Consider the following 16,826-nt stretch of genomic DNA (forward strand, 5'->3'; position numbering starts at 1 on the left):
TGTATTTATCAGATCCCTCAGTGCTGTTCTTGTCTCTCATAAGGTCTCTTCTAATGTCACACATCAGTAGTATTTCATTTGTGACCCATGGTTTTGTCGTCTTAGTGTTTCCCAAGGATGTCCATTGCTGCCTCATTTATTACAGTGTTGAAATTGTTGGTCATTGTTTCTACATCTTCCTCTAGAGCAAGCAATGGGGCAAATTTTCTGCCAATCATTGGTTGGAATAACTCTGCAATGTTTCGGTCTCTGAGTCTTTCTAAGTCAAATTTGGTTCTGGTGAACTTTGGCCTAACGATTTTCCTTAGCCGCCGCCAAAAGTTTAGCATCACAAGTGTCATAAATATAAAGGGAAGGGTAAACACCTTTTAATCCCTCCTGGCCAGAGGAAAAACCCTTTCACCTGGAAAGGGTTAAGAAGCTAGGATAACCTCGCTGGCACCTGACCAAAATGATCAATGAGGAGACAAGATGCTTTCAAAGCTGGAGCGGGGGTGGGGTGGAGAGAAACAAAGGTTCTCTCTGTCTGTGTGATGCTTTTGCCAGGAACAGAAAAGGAATGGAGTCTTAGAATTTAGTAAGTAATCTAGCTAGATATGCATTATATTATGATTTCTTTAAATGGCTGATAAAATAAGCTGTGCTGAAAGGAATGGATATTCTTGTTTTTGTGTCTTTTTGTCACTTAACGTTTTGCCTAGAGGGATTCTCTATGTTTTGAATCTAATTACCCTGTAAGGTATTTACCATCCTGATTTTACAGAGGTGATTCTTTTACTTTTTCTTCAATTAAAATTCTTCTTTTAGAACCTGATTGCTTTTTCATTGTTCTTCAGATCCAAGAGTTTGGGTCTGTGTTCACCTATGCAAATTGGTGAGGATTTTTATCAAGCCTTCCCCAGGAAAGGGGGTGTAGGGTTTGGGAGCATTTTTGGGGGAAAGACGTTTCCAAGCAGGCTCTTTCCCTGTTATATATTTGTTAGATGCTTGGTGGTGACAGCAATGAAGTCCAAGGGCAAAAGGTAAAATAGTTTGTACCTTGGGGAAGTTTTAACCTAAACTGGTAAAAATAAGCTTAGGGGATTTTTCATGAAGGTCCCCACATCTGTACCCTAGAGTTCAGAGTGGGGAAGGAACCTTGACAACAAGGTTGTGATCACTTCCAATAACAGCACTGGGGAGAGCTCCTTCTTTTAGCTCTGTTAATCCCAGAACGAAATCGGTTTTGCTCCATGATGTAGTCGATCTGGCTGTGATGTAGACCATCAGGTGCTTGCCACATTGATCATCTGGATGCTTAATGTGCTTGCAAGAACCAGCTGTTATAGCTGGCAAACTCCAAAAGTCTCAATCCTTTCCCATTTGTTACCGCATTACAAAAAGGGCCACAATAATCTCACCAATCTGCCTGTGCCTCAGTACCCACTTTAGCATTCCAATCTCCCTCTACAATCAGGATATATTTCTTGTGTTCCTTAACGATGATGTCTTGGAGCTGATCGTAAAAATCTTCAATTTGTTCATCGTTATAGTTTGTTATAGGGGCATATACTTGTACCACTGATATTAAATGGTATTGCCTTTAGATGGATGGAAATAAGTCTGCTGGACATTGGGCAGCATCCTAATACTGAATTCTTGATATCTTTATGCACAAGAAATCCTATGCTGTTGATATGTTTGTCCTTTCCATTGTAAAAGAGTATATAGCCTTCTTCCGTTAGTGCCTCTCCAAAGTTCTTCCATCTGACTTCAGAGATTCCAAAGAGGTGCCAGGTGTATTGTTCCATTTCATATGTGAGTTCTTTCAACCTCTCTATTTGTCTCAATATCCTTACATTTCATATGGCTATGGTGATGTTATCTCTTCCACGGATCCTCTTTGTTGGAGTTACACCAGTAGTATACGTGTTGCATCCGTCCTGTTGGGAGACGGATGGCACGGTCATTATTAACCCAGGCTGTAACCAATCCTGTGTGGACATAGTTGACTTGCTCATCATATGGTGTGTCTTGGGAAAATTTCTGACCTGGGAGAGCCCATCCTTCTCTAGGCACCTCCTTTTAGTCACCTCTTACTACTTGCAGGAGGAGCAGTGGGCATATTCTGTGTCCGGACTCACAGGGGGAGATAGGAAGGATAGAGAGAGAAAAGCAAGGGATGGGGAAGAGATTTTTAAAAATTAAATTCCTCCTCCCCAGTAATTAGTCTGGCCTGGTCTGTAACAGTCTGGAAAAAGGTTCTTCCCACCAAGTGGAAACAGAGGCTTGAAGTTGTGAAGAGCTTGATTTCTGCATATTTGTTATAGGGATGGGGAGAGGACCAGGAAAACTGGGGGGTTTGAATAAAGTGAACCTCTTCACACAATTCCCAGTTTGAAACACTGTCTGTATTGAATAGGGGTCGTGAGTGTTTTCCCTTTCCCAAACGTCCAGGGTAGCTGCCTGACCAAAAGCTTAGCAATTGCAGAGCAGACTGCCCATGTTCAGCGGAGATGCATCTGTCCAGGTTTTGCAGAGCAGGATTCTGAATTAGGGGCAGCGAAAAACTATGCGAGCAGTCTGAAAAATCCAGGCTGAACGTTAGACAGGCACTATTTTGCTTAGACTGAAGCTCATCCAAAGTGTGTGTTGGGTTTTTTTCCTGCCTACAATACAGGAAGATGGAATGGTAGCCCAGTATATTGTTACAGTAATCAGTATTCTGTCACCATCCCATAATTGACAGTTTTCTAGTCTGTCCAGGAATATTTCCATGTATGGTGATCCGTGCTCTCGCGCTCTCTTCCCCCCCCCAAAAAACAAAAACAAACCCCTACTTTGGCAGTTTATTAACTATTTCCCTGTTGCTACCTTTGTGGCGAGGAGGGGAGAGACATCCCTACCTTAATCACCTTCTAGCTGTTCCGCCCCCCATTTCTGTCTCTGCTCTTCTAACTGCTTCCCCGTTTCTGTCTGTGCTTTTTTTATTGTATTGACGTTCAGTTGAAATTACAATGTAATGTCACAGTATACCAAGTAGGTCCAGTATTACTGGAGATGCACTTTGCCCGATTTGCCTGGCATGTTAAGCAGTAGTAAACTAGTTGTATCTATTTCCTGAACTGAGAACAGTTTCAGCTGAGTCAAATTATTGTGGAGAAAAGTGCATAATTATATTTCTTCTTTGAAACAGGATAATCCTGTAGTTTGCATGGGACTGTTTTACATATGCCTTGTACAGCACCAAACACAGTGTTGGCACCCAATAAATCAGAATAAGAAATTTAAATGGGAGGCTGGAATGCATCTTTTGCTTTAACATAGCCCTATTTTTCATTTTCATAGCTTGGAGATATTTTAGTCTTGTGTTTTTCAACGAGAATTGCTTGGGGAGGAAAGAATGAGGATGATAAATTGAATACGTTTTAAGCACACTTCCCTTGTATGCATGAGGTTTCAGTTGACTTCAGGGGAAAAAAAAAATCCTTTTTGTCTAGACTGGTGTTTTAGGATAGTTAAAGTCCTAAATGCGTGCCCCCCCCTTATTTTTTTTTTATTTACCCCTAAGGGGAAATAAGTGAACTTCAGAAAGACTTCAGTTGCTTTCTCCAGGAGATGTAAATGACATGTTGCTAATATGAAATCTTAAAATAGGCTTCAGTAGTAGTGGGAACTACAGTTGAGCTGTCTTGTGTCCAGTCTGGCCTAAAAACCCGGTGAAAAGAGAGTTCTGCCAACTGGATCATACATTAGTGTTAACTGTATCTTCTAACAGATGATGAGCAGAGATCACTTGTCAAACATACCGTGTAGTAGCTTTTAAAGATGTTTGTTTGTTTCAGTACATTTTTCGTGCATTACCAACTTCTTCCATAAAGTTAACCACAAACCATATTACTGGGGACTCAGCTACAGCATGTGGTGAGTAGGAAATAAATTAAACACAGGTTTTCCCTTTTGTTAAGCTGCCAGCGGTGATGTCAGTAATGTTAATGATCCTTACCTCAGCTCGCTCTAGTCCTAGTACCATCTATTAAAACATTTGTCTCGTGTGTGCTGTTTTGTATGTTGTTAAGGAAACACTGATGCTTGTTGATAAGAAACAATAGGACACCCAGATGATGACTTGAATCTATATCAGGCGCTTTCGCCATTGAAACATTTTATAATACTACCCTGGGGAGAGGACAAATAAAATGCTCTTACTATTTAAGAGAAAAACTTAAAAGAAATATTTTGAGTCCTTTTTCATTTAGTAAAATTTTAGAAAATATAAAACATGTATTTGTAAATATACTACCAATGGATTACAAACTAAAATTTGTCATGTTCTGTTAAGGCTGTTTTGAGTCTGTAAATCAGATGTTGAATATGTTTCACAGTTGTGGAAAATTTCAACTAAAACATGCAGCATAAACTCTGGACAGCAAGTTCAGTGCCTGAAATTAGAACATGATGCAAAAACACCATGATAAAAGAATAATTTCTGCATTTGCCATCGAATAATTTTAAAGGAGACACCACAACTTTTGCTATTGAAAAGCATACTACTTGTAATGCTCACCAATGTGAGTCCAGGTTGCACAATCTAACACATGCAGATTAGTGAAGTAGGTTTATCTTTGTCAGGATAGGTAATATAATTGGGCACTACTTAATTTATGGTGTAATTTAGGAACCTTGTGTAAAATATGTGTAAAATGATATACAGTTTCATATTTCATTGTGGCATGTATATCTAAGTCATAATGTTAATGAAAAATTCCCTCTCCCTTTTGGTTTTCTGGATTCGCACCTGAAGTATTGTGTTAAATCTCAGTATGGTGCGTTAGTGAGACCATATATTCCTAATGGATCGTGTGATGTGGTCCAGCTTTCATCCAGACCACATCACACAATCCATTGTCTACAGCCAAGCTCTAAGATACAACATTTGCTCCAATCCCTCAGACAGAAACAAACACCTACAAGATCTCTATCAACTGTTCCTAAAACTACAGTACCTACCTGCTGAAGTGAAGAAACAAATTGACAGAGCCAGAAGAGTACACAGAAGTCACCTACTACAGGACAGGCCCAACAAAGAAAGTAACAGAACTCCAGTAGCCATCACCTTCAGCCCCCAACTAAAACCTCTCCAGCCCATCATCACTCCAGCCTGAAGGATGATCCCTCACTCACAGATCTTGGGAGACAGGCCAGTCCTTGCTTACAGACAGCCCCCCAACCTGAAGCAAATACTCACCAGCAACCACACAACAAAAACACTAACCCAGGAACCTGTCCTTGCAGCAGAGCATCATCATAGGACTTAATCACATCAGCCACACCATCAGAGGCTCGTTCACCTCTACATCTACCAATGTGATATATGCCATCATGTGCCAGCAGTGCCCCTCTGCCATGTAAATGGGCCAAACCGGATAGTGTCTATGCAAAAGAATAAATGGACACAAATCAGATGTCAAGAATTATAACTCTCAAAAACCAGTCTGAGAACACTTCAGCTTCCCTGGACACTCAGTTACAGACCTAAAAGTCGCACTTCTTCGACAAAAAAACTTCAAAAATAGACTCCAACAAGAAACTGCCTAACTGGAATTAATTTGCAAACTGGACACCATTTAAATTAGGCTTGAATAAAGACTGGGAGTGGATGAGTCATTACGCAAACTTAAAGACTATTTCACCATGCTAATTTTTCTCCTACTGTTACTCACACCTTCTTGTCAACTGTTTGAAATGGGCCATCCTGATTATCACTACAAAAGTTTTTTTTCTTCTGCTGATAATAGCCCACCTTAATTGATTAGGCTCATTAGAGTTGTTCATTTTTTCATGTTCTCTATGTGTGTGATATCGATCTTCCTACTGTCTTTTCCACTGCATGCATCTGATGAAATGGATTTAGCCCACGAAAGCTTATGCCCAGATAAATTTGTTAGTCTCTAAGGTGCCACAAGTACTCTTCATTCTTTTTGCTGATACAGACTAACACAGCAACCTGTCTGAATCAGACTGAGAGGATCAAAAATAACACAAACAGAAAACCCATAATAAAACAAAACACAAAAGATAGAGAATTTTGATACTGTGGCCAAGGTCTGTGGCTCTCTAGATAAATTATATTTATATCCCTTTGCATGCTCTGTGGGAAGATATCATAAGAAACTAATAGGATTTTCTAACCATCCCTAAGAATAGGAAAATAGCAGGTCAGTGTCCCTTGCTGTGTAACCATGGTCCTCCATCTGGGCTATTGTACCTAGCTTCTGCTGCTGCAAGTCACTATGCCATTCCAACCAGGCTGTAATACTTAGCTGCCACTGTGGATCATCATTAAGGCTCTGTGAACGACACGGAAAGTCACAGATTCGTGACTTCTGCAGCGGCTGGCTCTGGGGCTGCCCGAGCAGATCAGGCAATCCCTGGGCCAGTTGCACTGGCCACTGCTAGGACAGTTTGGGTGTGGGAGGGGGCTGAGTGCTGGGAGTTGGTGTGCAGAGCGGCGCTTACCTCGGGGGCGAATGGGCTCTCCGAAAGCAGCTGGCATGTCCCTGCAGCTCCTAGGTGGAGGGGCCAGAGGGCTCTGTGCACTGCTCCTGCCTGGAGGCACCACCCCCGCAGTTCCCATTGGCTACAATTCCTGGCCAATGGGAGCTGGAGCTCGTGGCAGGGGCAGCACATGAAGCCTCCCTGGCCTTCCCTCCCTCTTGGAGCTGCAGGAACATGCTGGCCACTTCCAGGGAGCTGCGCGGAGCCTGGTAGGGAGCCTGCCAGGCTGCCCCCCGCCTTCCCACCCAGCACCAGCGGGAGTCCCAGGCCACATGCCCCCCCAGCACCAGTGCGGGTCTCGGGCAACCCCCCTGCAGCCCCCTGGCCCAAATTTTAGTTAGGGGTATATAGCACAAGTCATGGACAGGTCACGGGCTGTGAGTTTTTGTTTACTGCCTGTGACCTGTCCATGACTTTTACTAAAAATACCCGTGACTAAATCGTAGCCTTAATCATCATACCCCACCACCTTCTACATCCCATTCCCCCCGACGCTGCATGTGGAAGGATGAGAGAGGCCCAAGATGCAGAACAACATCTTGCCCCACCATTTACTACTTTGCAGTCCTCTTGCCTTCATTTTAAAGCATACAGTTTATTTGCATGTAGCAGTCTAAATCCAAACCGGTGACACTACAGAGGATGGACAAGGCTATCTTTCCTGGTGGTTAAAGACTCGGCATTTCTAGCTGAAGGTTATTTTTACCTGAAAGAGTGGGCTTCTCACTCAGGAGGAATTACAGGGGATTGTCTGACAATCTAAGGACCTCTCCAACCCCCACATACCTTGCATGAGCATTGCTAATGTTGGTCGACACTACTGCATGTGTAGTGCCTCTCAAAACTAAAGATTTCACAGCCTAAGAGCTTCTCTCTGGAAAATGTCTTTTGACAGCCACTTTCTCTGTGATCACACTAGGTATGCCATATATCTCTTACTCAGAATAGTGGGATACATCTCTGTTTTTTGTAGGCATGAGTGTCTTTGGTCAATGAGAGCAAATTCCTATACAAATCGGCTTCATGCTTTCTTGTTATATCAGTGGAAAATGTTATGGAAGGCAAGGGACAAAGTTAGGGTGAACAGATGTCCCGATTTTATAGGGACAGTGCCGATATTTGGAGCTGTCTCTTATATAGGCACCTATTACCCCCCCCCGTCCCAATTTTCTACACTTGCTGTCTGGTCACCCTAGACATGGTGGTCATGGAGTCATCAGAAAAGTCAAGTTATAATCCGGGCACCTGCCAAACACAATGCAAAGGAATACAGATCATATTGCAAGTTGAAGGAGCCCCTGAAGTACAACAGGAGAAATTACCATTTTGCATTGGTGGTTGGAACAAGTTTGGGGTGAAAGGAGTTAAAGTGATGATGGATATTTTCAGAGCAATCTTCATGAGACTCTGCCAACTGTGTCTCGAATAGACCCTCACCCTGAGTACCCCCACCTCCCCGATTGGTGCCAGGCTCTCTAACTTTGGGAACTAATAGGTACTCACCAGTGGTCAAAATTTAAGTTCCTGAACATTGTCCATAGGGGGTGATTCTGAGCTGTGGAAGAATCAAATGGACAGTTTTGTCTCAAGTCAACTATGGAAATGGCAGGACATGAAGGCAGTCCACCATCATTTATTACAGATTCGAATAATACAACCCATTCCCTGGCAGAGGGAACTCAAGGGCAGTTCCTCATCCTACTATATTTCTAGCCTGGGAGAATTGGGGACAGAAAACAGATTTTCAGGCAGAGCGCTGAATAACTGCCTACAGGAGCCTTTGTTAATGATGGGATGTTCTCAAGTCTACTTGACAACTGACTACAGAGAGGTTTTCTGTCTTCCATGGATCTGAAGGAGACTTGTCTTCATATTCTCATTGTATGATCTACAGACAATAATCCTACTTGGCACATGGTTGCCAGCTTTTTCCACTCTGATCATTAGTGTTTGGTCTGGCAAAGTGCTTCAGGATCTCTTCCAGGATCATGGTAGTTGTAATAATGAATAAAGAAGGAGGAAATGATCTCATATCACTTCCTGGACAGTTCTGCTAATCAGGGTTCTGTGTGTAGAGAAATCAGATACAGAATGAAAAGGAATACTTGTGGCACCTTAGAGACTAACCAATTTATTTGAGCATAAGCTTTCGTGAGCTACAGCTCACTTCATCGGATGCATGCTGTGGAAACTGCAGAAGACATTATATACAGAGAGACCATGAAACAATACCTCCTCCCACCCCACTCTCCTGCTGGTAGTAGCTTATCTAAAGTGATCACTCTCCTTACAATGTGTATGATAATCCAGGTGGGCCATTTCCAGCACAAATCCAGGTTTTCTCACCCCCCACCCCCCAAACTCACTCTCCTGCTGGTAGTAGCTCATCCAAACTGACCACTCTCCTTACAATGTGTATGATAATCAAGGTGGGCCATTTCCAGCATAAATCCAAGTTTAACCAGAACGTCGGGGGGGGGGGGGTAGGAAAAAACAAGGGGAAATAGGCTACCTTGCATAATGACTTAGCCACTCCCAGTCTCTATTTTAGCCTAAATTAATAGTATCCAATTTGCAAATGAATTCCAATTAGCAGTTTCTCGCTGGAGTCTGGATTTGAAGTTTTTTTGTTTTAAGATAGCGATCTTCATGTCTGTAATCCACGTGACCAGAGAGATTGAAGTGTTCTCCGACTGGTTTATGAATGTTATAATTCTTGACATCTGATTTGTGTCCATTTATTCTTTTACGTAGAGACTGTCCAGTTTGACCAATGTACATGGCAGAGGGGCATTGCTGGCACACGATGGCATATATCACATTGGTGGATGTGCAGGTGAACGAGCCTCTGATAGTGTGGCTGATGTTATTAGGCCCTGTGATGGTGTCCCCTGAATAGATATGTGGGCACAATTGGCAACGGGCTTTGTTGCAAGGATAGATTCCTGGGTTAGTGGTTCTGTTGTGTGGTATGTGGTTGTTGGTGAGTATTTGCTTCAGGTTGGGGGGCTGTCTGTAGGCAAGGACTGGCCTGTCTCCCAAGATTTGTGAGTGTTGGGTCATCCTTCAGGATAGGTTGTAGATCCTTAATAATGTGTTGGAGGGGTTTTAGTTGGGGGCTGAAGGTGATGGCTAGTGGCTTTCTGTTATTTTCTTTGTTAGGCCTGTCCTGTAGTAGGTGACTTCTGGGAACTCTTCTAGCTCTATCAGTCTGTTTCTTCACTTCCGCAGGTGGGTATTGTAGTTGTAAGAATGCTTGATAGAGCTCCTCTGTCTGAGGGGTTGGAGCAAATGCGGTTGTATCGCAGAGCTTGGCTGTAGACGATGGATCGTGTGGTGTGGTCAGGGTGAAAGCTGGAGGCATGTAGGTAGGTATAGGGTGGTGTTTATGTGACCATTGTTTATTAGCACTGTAGTGTCCAGGAAGTGGATCTCTTGTGTGGACTGGACCAGGCTGAGGTTGATGGTGGGATGGAAATTGTTGAAATCATGGTGGAATTCCTCAAGGGCTTCTTTTCCATGGGTCCAGATGATGAAGATGTCATCAATATAGCGCAAGTAGAGTGGGGGCGTTAGGGGACGAGAGCTGAGGAAGCGTTGTTCTAAATCCACATAAAAATGTTGGCATACTGTGGGGCCATGCGGGTACCCGTAGCAGTTCCGCTGATCTGAAGGTATACATTGTCCCCAAATGTAAAATAGTTATGGGTAAGCACAAAGTCACAAAGTTCAGCCACCAGGTTAGCCGTGACATTATCAGGGATAGTGTTCTTGACAGGTTGTAGTCCATCTTTGTGTGGAATGTTGGTGTAGAGGGCTTCTACATCCATAGTGGCCAGGATGGTGTTATCAGGAAGATCACCGATGGATTGTAGTTTCCTCAGGAAGTCAGTGGTGTCTCGAAGGTAGCTGGGAGTGCTGGTAGCGTAGGGCCTGAGGAGGGAGTCTACATAGCCAGACAATCCTGCTGTCAGGGTGCCAATGCCTGAGATGATGGGGCACCCAGGATTTCCAGGTTTATGGATCTTAGGTAGTAGATAGAATATCCCAGGTGAGGGTTCCAGGGGTGTGTCTGTGCAGATTAGATCTTGTGCTTTTTCAGGAAGATACAGATATAAATAAAGATATCTATATATATATATAGATAGATAAAGGAAAAGATATAGAATGATAGTTTCTAAAGCATCTTAGGATATATTGGATACTATAAGATAAAAGTCTTGTCTTGGAGGAATGTTAAAAATGAAAGCACTGGTAATGAAAAAACAAGTTGTGCCTTAACAAAAGTCCAGTCCCTATTGAAGTCTATTGGGAATGCTGGTTTCATGCATAGATAAGCTTCCCTGACAAGAACTCATGTGAGAGAGATCCATTAATTCCTGTTTATCCCATCCATATTTCACCCTGTCATGTCCATTGGCTGAGGTTAAAGGTCCTGTGATTTTTCTTGTTTGTTCCCTCAGCTGAGGAACACTGGAAATCCTTGGGTGGGTTTGTTTTTTTTGTTTTTTTTTTTATAAACCATCAACCTAGCGTAATATCTCTTGATGCCACTAACTCAGAGATCTGCCATCACAAGGGCCAGTCTTCTATCCAGGACCAGACCGGCTCATCCTAACTGTCTTGTGTTTTGAAAGACGTGACATAAACAAAAATTGACCCAGGTTATCAACAGTAATAGCTCCTAGAAAGCAGTCTATAAAATGAACTTATTCTACTTGCAAATGAAAAGTCCAGGGGCTAAATGTGATGTTAAAGTTGGTTAGAGGTTGCCTGGAGTTCATCCAGTAGGGCCTTTTTAAATAGGACACAAGTGTCCAAGCTAAAAAGTCTGTTCGCTACATTATGTTCTTAAGTAAAAGGAGGTTTTCTGCACATCCCAATGTTAAGTGGCTCTCTACGAGGGCTACTCTGATTTCACCCTACAAGGTTGTAGAGCACAATTGTCAACCAGCATTCTGGTTCTTATGATGCTAACTTGATAGAACTCCTATGAGATGTGGTGTTATATTTCCTGTCAAAGTTGTCTTCTCAATAGCTGCTATCTCCACCAGGTATCTCTCTGATGTTGGGAGCTCTTTCTGATGAGACCCGGTATTGTCCATTTAATTCAGACAAGGTTGTCCTCACAAGATGGGAATCGTTCCCATAATAAATTCAGTTATTTTGTCACAGAAGTCAAGAAATACTCTATAAAGTTTTTAAGTCCTAATGGTTGTGCACTTCCTAAGTTCTAATTTATGTGTGTACACACAGATCTAAGGCCCTGTTTATTCTATATAGTTATGGTGATATTACAGTGACCTTGAGGAAGCAGGTCTGCTTTCAGTAGGGATGTTATCTTTGTTTTTGTTGTGTGTGGAATCAGTCAGACCACTCATCACAGTTGTGCAGTTATAGTATGGGTTGTCAGTATCTCCATTATACGTTTTTTTGGGGGGCAAAGGGGGATAAGGAGTTGATAAGTAGGTCATTTTAAAATCATCTGTCTAAGCTAAAACTTTCCTTAGCAGAGAATCCAATGTTTCTAAATGTTTTTGTCACTTGTGTGTTATGTTTTTTGTAATTTAGAACATGCGTAACACGTTTCAGATGCCTACTTTAGAATCCTTGTAACTCACATAGTTTTGGTTTTTTAAAAGAAATTTTGAAGACTTAGACCAAAATAATATGGACTTTTTGCCTTATTTTTTTAGATCTCAATGAACAATACAAATTGTTTAAAAGTAGAATCTCTTCACTTAAATGGGATAACTCTTTTTTTATAGATCTATGTAAAAGTGTTTCAAAGGATGTAGTATAGAGCATCTCTTCATTCCTGTTTCAAAAACAGCTGATACACTCAAAAGCTTAATTCAAATGGACAGAGTTCTGAGATCTTGAAAGATTCTCCAGTTAAAATGGTGTCTTTGCTCCAAACTATCTTACAGGGAAACCGAAGTTGCTTATATGGTGTCACAGTAGTGTCACAAGATAATTTTCAGGAAATCTTTACAAGAGTATCCTATCCTGTTGTAACCCTGCAGACATTAAAGTGTGGTAATAGATCTGAAACTGACCCATGTTACTACTACTACTACAAGTATCCTTTTCATGGTGCTTTTCTAAGGAACTACTGAGAGCCCCAGTTTACATGCATTGAAAGCGTACTACAGTTACTGCTCCATATATTTTTGGACAGTCATCCTGAGTCACAGAAATTCCTAGATCTACAACCTACTCCAGCCTTCACCTTGTTTCACTTTTCCAAAGGTTTTGGTAGCTTATGCACCTAGTCTTCCATAATTACTATTTTCTTCAGGACAGTTGAAGTTTCTGAATGATTTCACTAGATAATAATTTCCCTGTCTCCAGAAAATGCTTTTTCTCTTGTATTAGTTTCTGTGTACAGAAGACTGGAGAGTAACACCCAGAGATTGCACAAAAGAGTCTTGATGGTACTGATTGTGTTGGGGGAAGCAAGAGGGGATTTTTAGAAGTAATGCATGACAGATTTGGGAGTTTAGGTAGATTACAGAAACATTAGATAATAGATATGATATATTGCTTTGACACTGAACATTGTATTTATTTATTGAAAAATCTCAAAACAAGAAGCTTGACATAAGTGGAAAAATTGTCCATTTCCCTTCCTGTTTCTTCCACTGTGCAGGTTGGAACTTGTGACCATACTACTGAGTACAGTTTGTTCTTGCACTAAATTCATTCAGCTATGCTGGATTAGAGCCAGATATGAAATGAAAAGCAAATCATGCGCATTTCACTACTTCTCCGTTTAAATTAGGTGATTTTTTTCTTTGTCACTCGTCCTTTAATAAAGCATGGCATTACTGTCTATTTTTAGGTCCAACATAGTTGAAAGCGGTGAAGCTATGTTAAGCTGTATATAGATATTCTGGTAGGAACATTCCAGTAGATTGCAATATGAGTTCAGGAGAAAGTTGAAAGTAAATGAGAGATCTGTGAGAGAATTCTCCAGGGAGTTTTCACAGCATACCATGCATCATTTGCAAGGATAGATTTTCCTTTCACTTGAAGGACCACACAAAGTAAATTCTGTTTCTTGGGAAATGAAAGAGTATGGGACAGGAGGCCTTTTCAGTTTTTACTCCAGTGTCCCTGTGGGAAGTCTTTATTTGCAGGGGGAAATATACTGTTCATCTCTCTTTTTAAGACATAGTATATGTTATGAAAATTATACACGTTTGTTAAAATCAGAATCTTAGCTTATAAATTCTATTTAGGCCAGAAGTAAAACAGAAAGTAGTGGTGTTTATGGAATATTTTTTCGCTGGCGGGTCACTTTTTGTCAAAGTCCTAGTTTTAATGATGTCATAACCTCCCTACTGAGAGTAAGCTCAGAAGCAGAATTATGGCTGCAGCATCTTGTGAGGTGTCAGAGGTTGTCTGTATGATGCATTAGTCCGCACAAGTGGGATGTAAATTCTAGTCTAGTAGTCCTGGTACACTAGGGAACTTCTAGTGCATACCACCAGGATCAACATGGGCCAGTTGATGCATGACATGCTGGGTTACACTAGAATTTATACCCTACTAGTACAGACTAACACACCGTGTGGATGAGGCATCAGTCTTCTCTCAATGATATGAACTATATTTTTAAAAAAACGTCAGTGGATATCAACAATAGGTCCTGACTTCTGGCACCATAGGAATGTCCAAAATTTGCATTTTTATAGTTTTTCATAACTTATTAATGGTCAGTGGTGGGCATGTTGAGGTTGCATGGCACCTTTTCATACAAGAAATTGTGCACCTGGGTAGGCAGGAAAGTGGGGTCAACAATCTAACCAAAAACTTCCTTGCAGAGAGTACAAAAGACCCCAGAAGGATAATCTTTTCTTTGATATAGAAATTAGTGTCAAGAAATCTAATCAGTATGAACACTCTTGTTTTCTTTTTTCCATATGTCAATCTCTCAAATATGTTTAAAATATATTTCTGATTTTCAGCATCTTTGATGCTTTAGTAATTGTTACATGTTTGAGTACAGTTTATGTATGTCATTCTTTTCTAAGGTGTTAAAGACTGAACTTCGAATGGCACATGTCACTTGTGTTGTTCAAAGCAGTAATTATAAGCAGTGTGTTTACAAGCCTAATACGGTTACTTTCTTTCTCTTTCAATTTCAGAATGATGACCTATACAACCTCAGCAAATCCTTCTTTTTACTCATGGGTATCCAGACTATAAATGTTACATGAATCACAACTAGGACCTCACATCCTCCTCCTCGTCCATAGATGGGTACGATGCATCCAGTTCAGTTTGTTTACTTTACACAAACCTCAGGAGTTAGTTGACTGAACTGCACATTCTGTGTTGTGCCAAGCAAAAGCACTGTGACACCTGGACAATGAGTCTCTATTACTTCATCCTCTACCATAAGGACTTAGCTGGACACAGTGAACTGATGTGCCCACCACTATGTCATGGTGAGAATGGGAATTGTACTAGCACATTTACGTGATACATTACATTTCATTTGCTGCTGAAAACCTGTATGACAAATCATCATTGTAAATTATTACATACAAAACTGTTAATGTTGGTTGAAGAGTATTAAATATTTAACATAGGTTTTGATTTATACATGTACTTTTTTAATTAAAATGTAACTTTTCCTACAGCACATCTTTTTTGATGTGGAACTGAGGTATACTATATTCTGTTGTAAACAGAGTGGGGAACCTGCTTAAAACAAGGCTAATAAGAATAGAGTAGGGTACTATTCTTGTTTTAAGATTGTAATTCAGAAAATAATATAATATGAATCATTGGCCCCTGGGCCTTGATTGTACAGTCATATTTACTGATACTATCAGTTGTAAGATAACCCTGATGTTGAGCTAAATTCTTTCCAAAAGAAAAAATAATAATTTTGTACTCCTCTTGTAAAATAGGCTGTATTAACTCAAATGAAGATAAACTTACTGTAGATGGTATTTACAAGTGTCAACTTGAACTCATCTATTGCACAGAAACTTACAAAAAGCAGAAAAAAGAAATCAAAGTCTTCCATTGTGTATATATTAGGAGAAAAAAGGAAAAAAAAGAACCATGGGTGAAGTCTTCAAATCAAAACTCTTCCTGGAATGAAATATGTGGGTGTTTGTAAATTCTGGAAATCTTTCTATACGTAATAAACTAGATACTGTTTTATCTGCTTATTTTTTTTTCTTAGTAAATTGTCTCAATTTTCTACCCATCCACTCAGACATTCTATGGACATTTTCTTTTTGCGCTACCACGAATGGTGGCAGGATACCATAGAGCTTGCTACTTCAGAGGTCAAATTTCAAGCATAATTAGGTAATACAATATATTAACAGAGAGCACACATCTCTGCGTTACTTCACTAATACTCTTCATGTTTCCAGGAAATTATCACTCCTCCTTATTCCGTTGAAGTCAATGAAAAAGTTCACACAGGCTTCACTGGAAGCAGTGTCCGGACTTTTGTTTTTCGTTTTAAAAAAGTGGCCTAGACAATTTTTGGGAGTTCCCTGTGTGCAAAAGAGGCAGTGGGGCAGTGCTATTTCTGTGGCACTGTCCTATGTCCTCCTCTGATCCAGTGAATTTCCATGAATAGCACCTGCAGGGCTTCACTAATTTGCTGTGGGGTAGAGCAACAGAGGTCAGGCTCTGCTTCTGGATTTCCATGTGAAAAGATGGTCAAGAAATAATATAACTTGAAGCTGTATTGGTTCTTCCTATGTCCTTTCTGCTGCTTATGTTAAGCAGCTCTAGGCCACTGTCCGTTCAGGAGGTGCATTCCCAAGGAGAGACAGGCCATTGGAACAGTAGATGTCTCTGCAGTATGGCCCTTGAGCCCACAGGGAATGGGTTTCTTTTCTCATCCTTCTTCAAGATAGGCAGAGTTAGAAGAGGATGCTGCCTTTGAAATTCTTGCCTTTGCCCACAGAAAGCCTCTCTCCAGAGAAGTTGGTGCTAGAAAAAGGCACCCTTTTCTTTTCCCGTCTCTGATAGAAAACACCAATCTAGTCTCGCATTTGTTCCATTATTCTTGAAAGGCATTGACGTGGTTTTTACTAAAGAAACATTAATGACTATATCATAAACCACATAAATGTCAGACCAACACTTGTAAACCTAAGTTACCTTTCTTCATTTATGTTGCACCTTGGACTCCTTATGCTTTTCTTTACAGATCTAAATTTCAGTGAAAACTTGCATGTGTTTTAAAGTAAATGTCTGGCACGCAACTTTGTTTTATCAAATTAACATGAGTGTTTGCTGCATTTAAT

At 40.9% G+C, this 16,826-nt stretch overlaps 1 protein-coding gene across 1 annotated transcript in view; it reads left to right on the top strand.

Moving 5' to 3' along the window:
• IRS1 (insulin receptor substrate 1) overlaps positions 1 to 15,720 on the top strand; it is an 86,288-nt gene extending 70,568 nt beyond the window's left edge. The window contains exon 2 of the mRNA XM_073359899.1: positions 14,691 to 15,720. The gene's annotated coding sequence lies outside the window, so the exon portion shown is untranslated. The remainder of the gene's footprint in view (positions 1 to 14,690) is intronic.
• Positions 15,721 to 16,826: the final 1,106 nt, after the last annotated feature.

The sequence above is a fragment of the Lepidochelys kempii genome, chromosome 9, assembly GCF_965140265.1.
Source record: "Lepidochelys kempii isolate rLepKem1 chromosome 9, rLepKem1.hap2, whole genome shotgun sequence".
Classification (NCBI taxonomy): Eukaryota; Metazoa; Chordata; order Testudines; family Cheloniidae; genus Lepidochelys; species Lepidochelys kempii.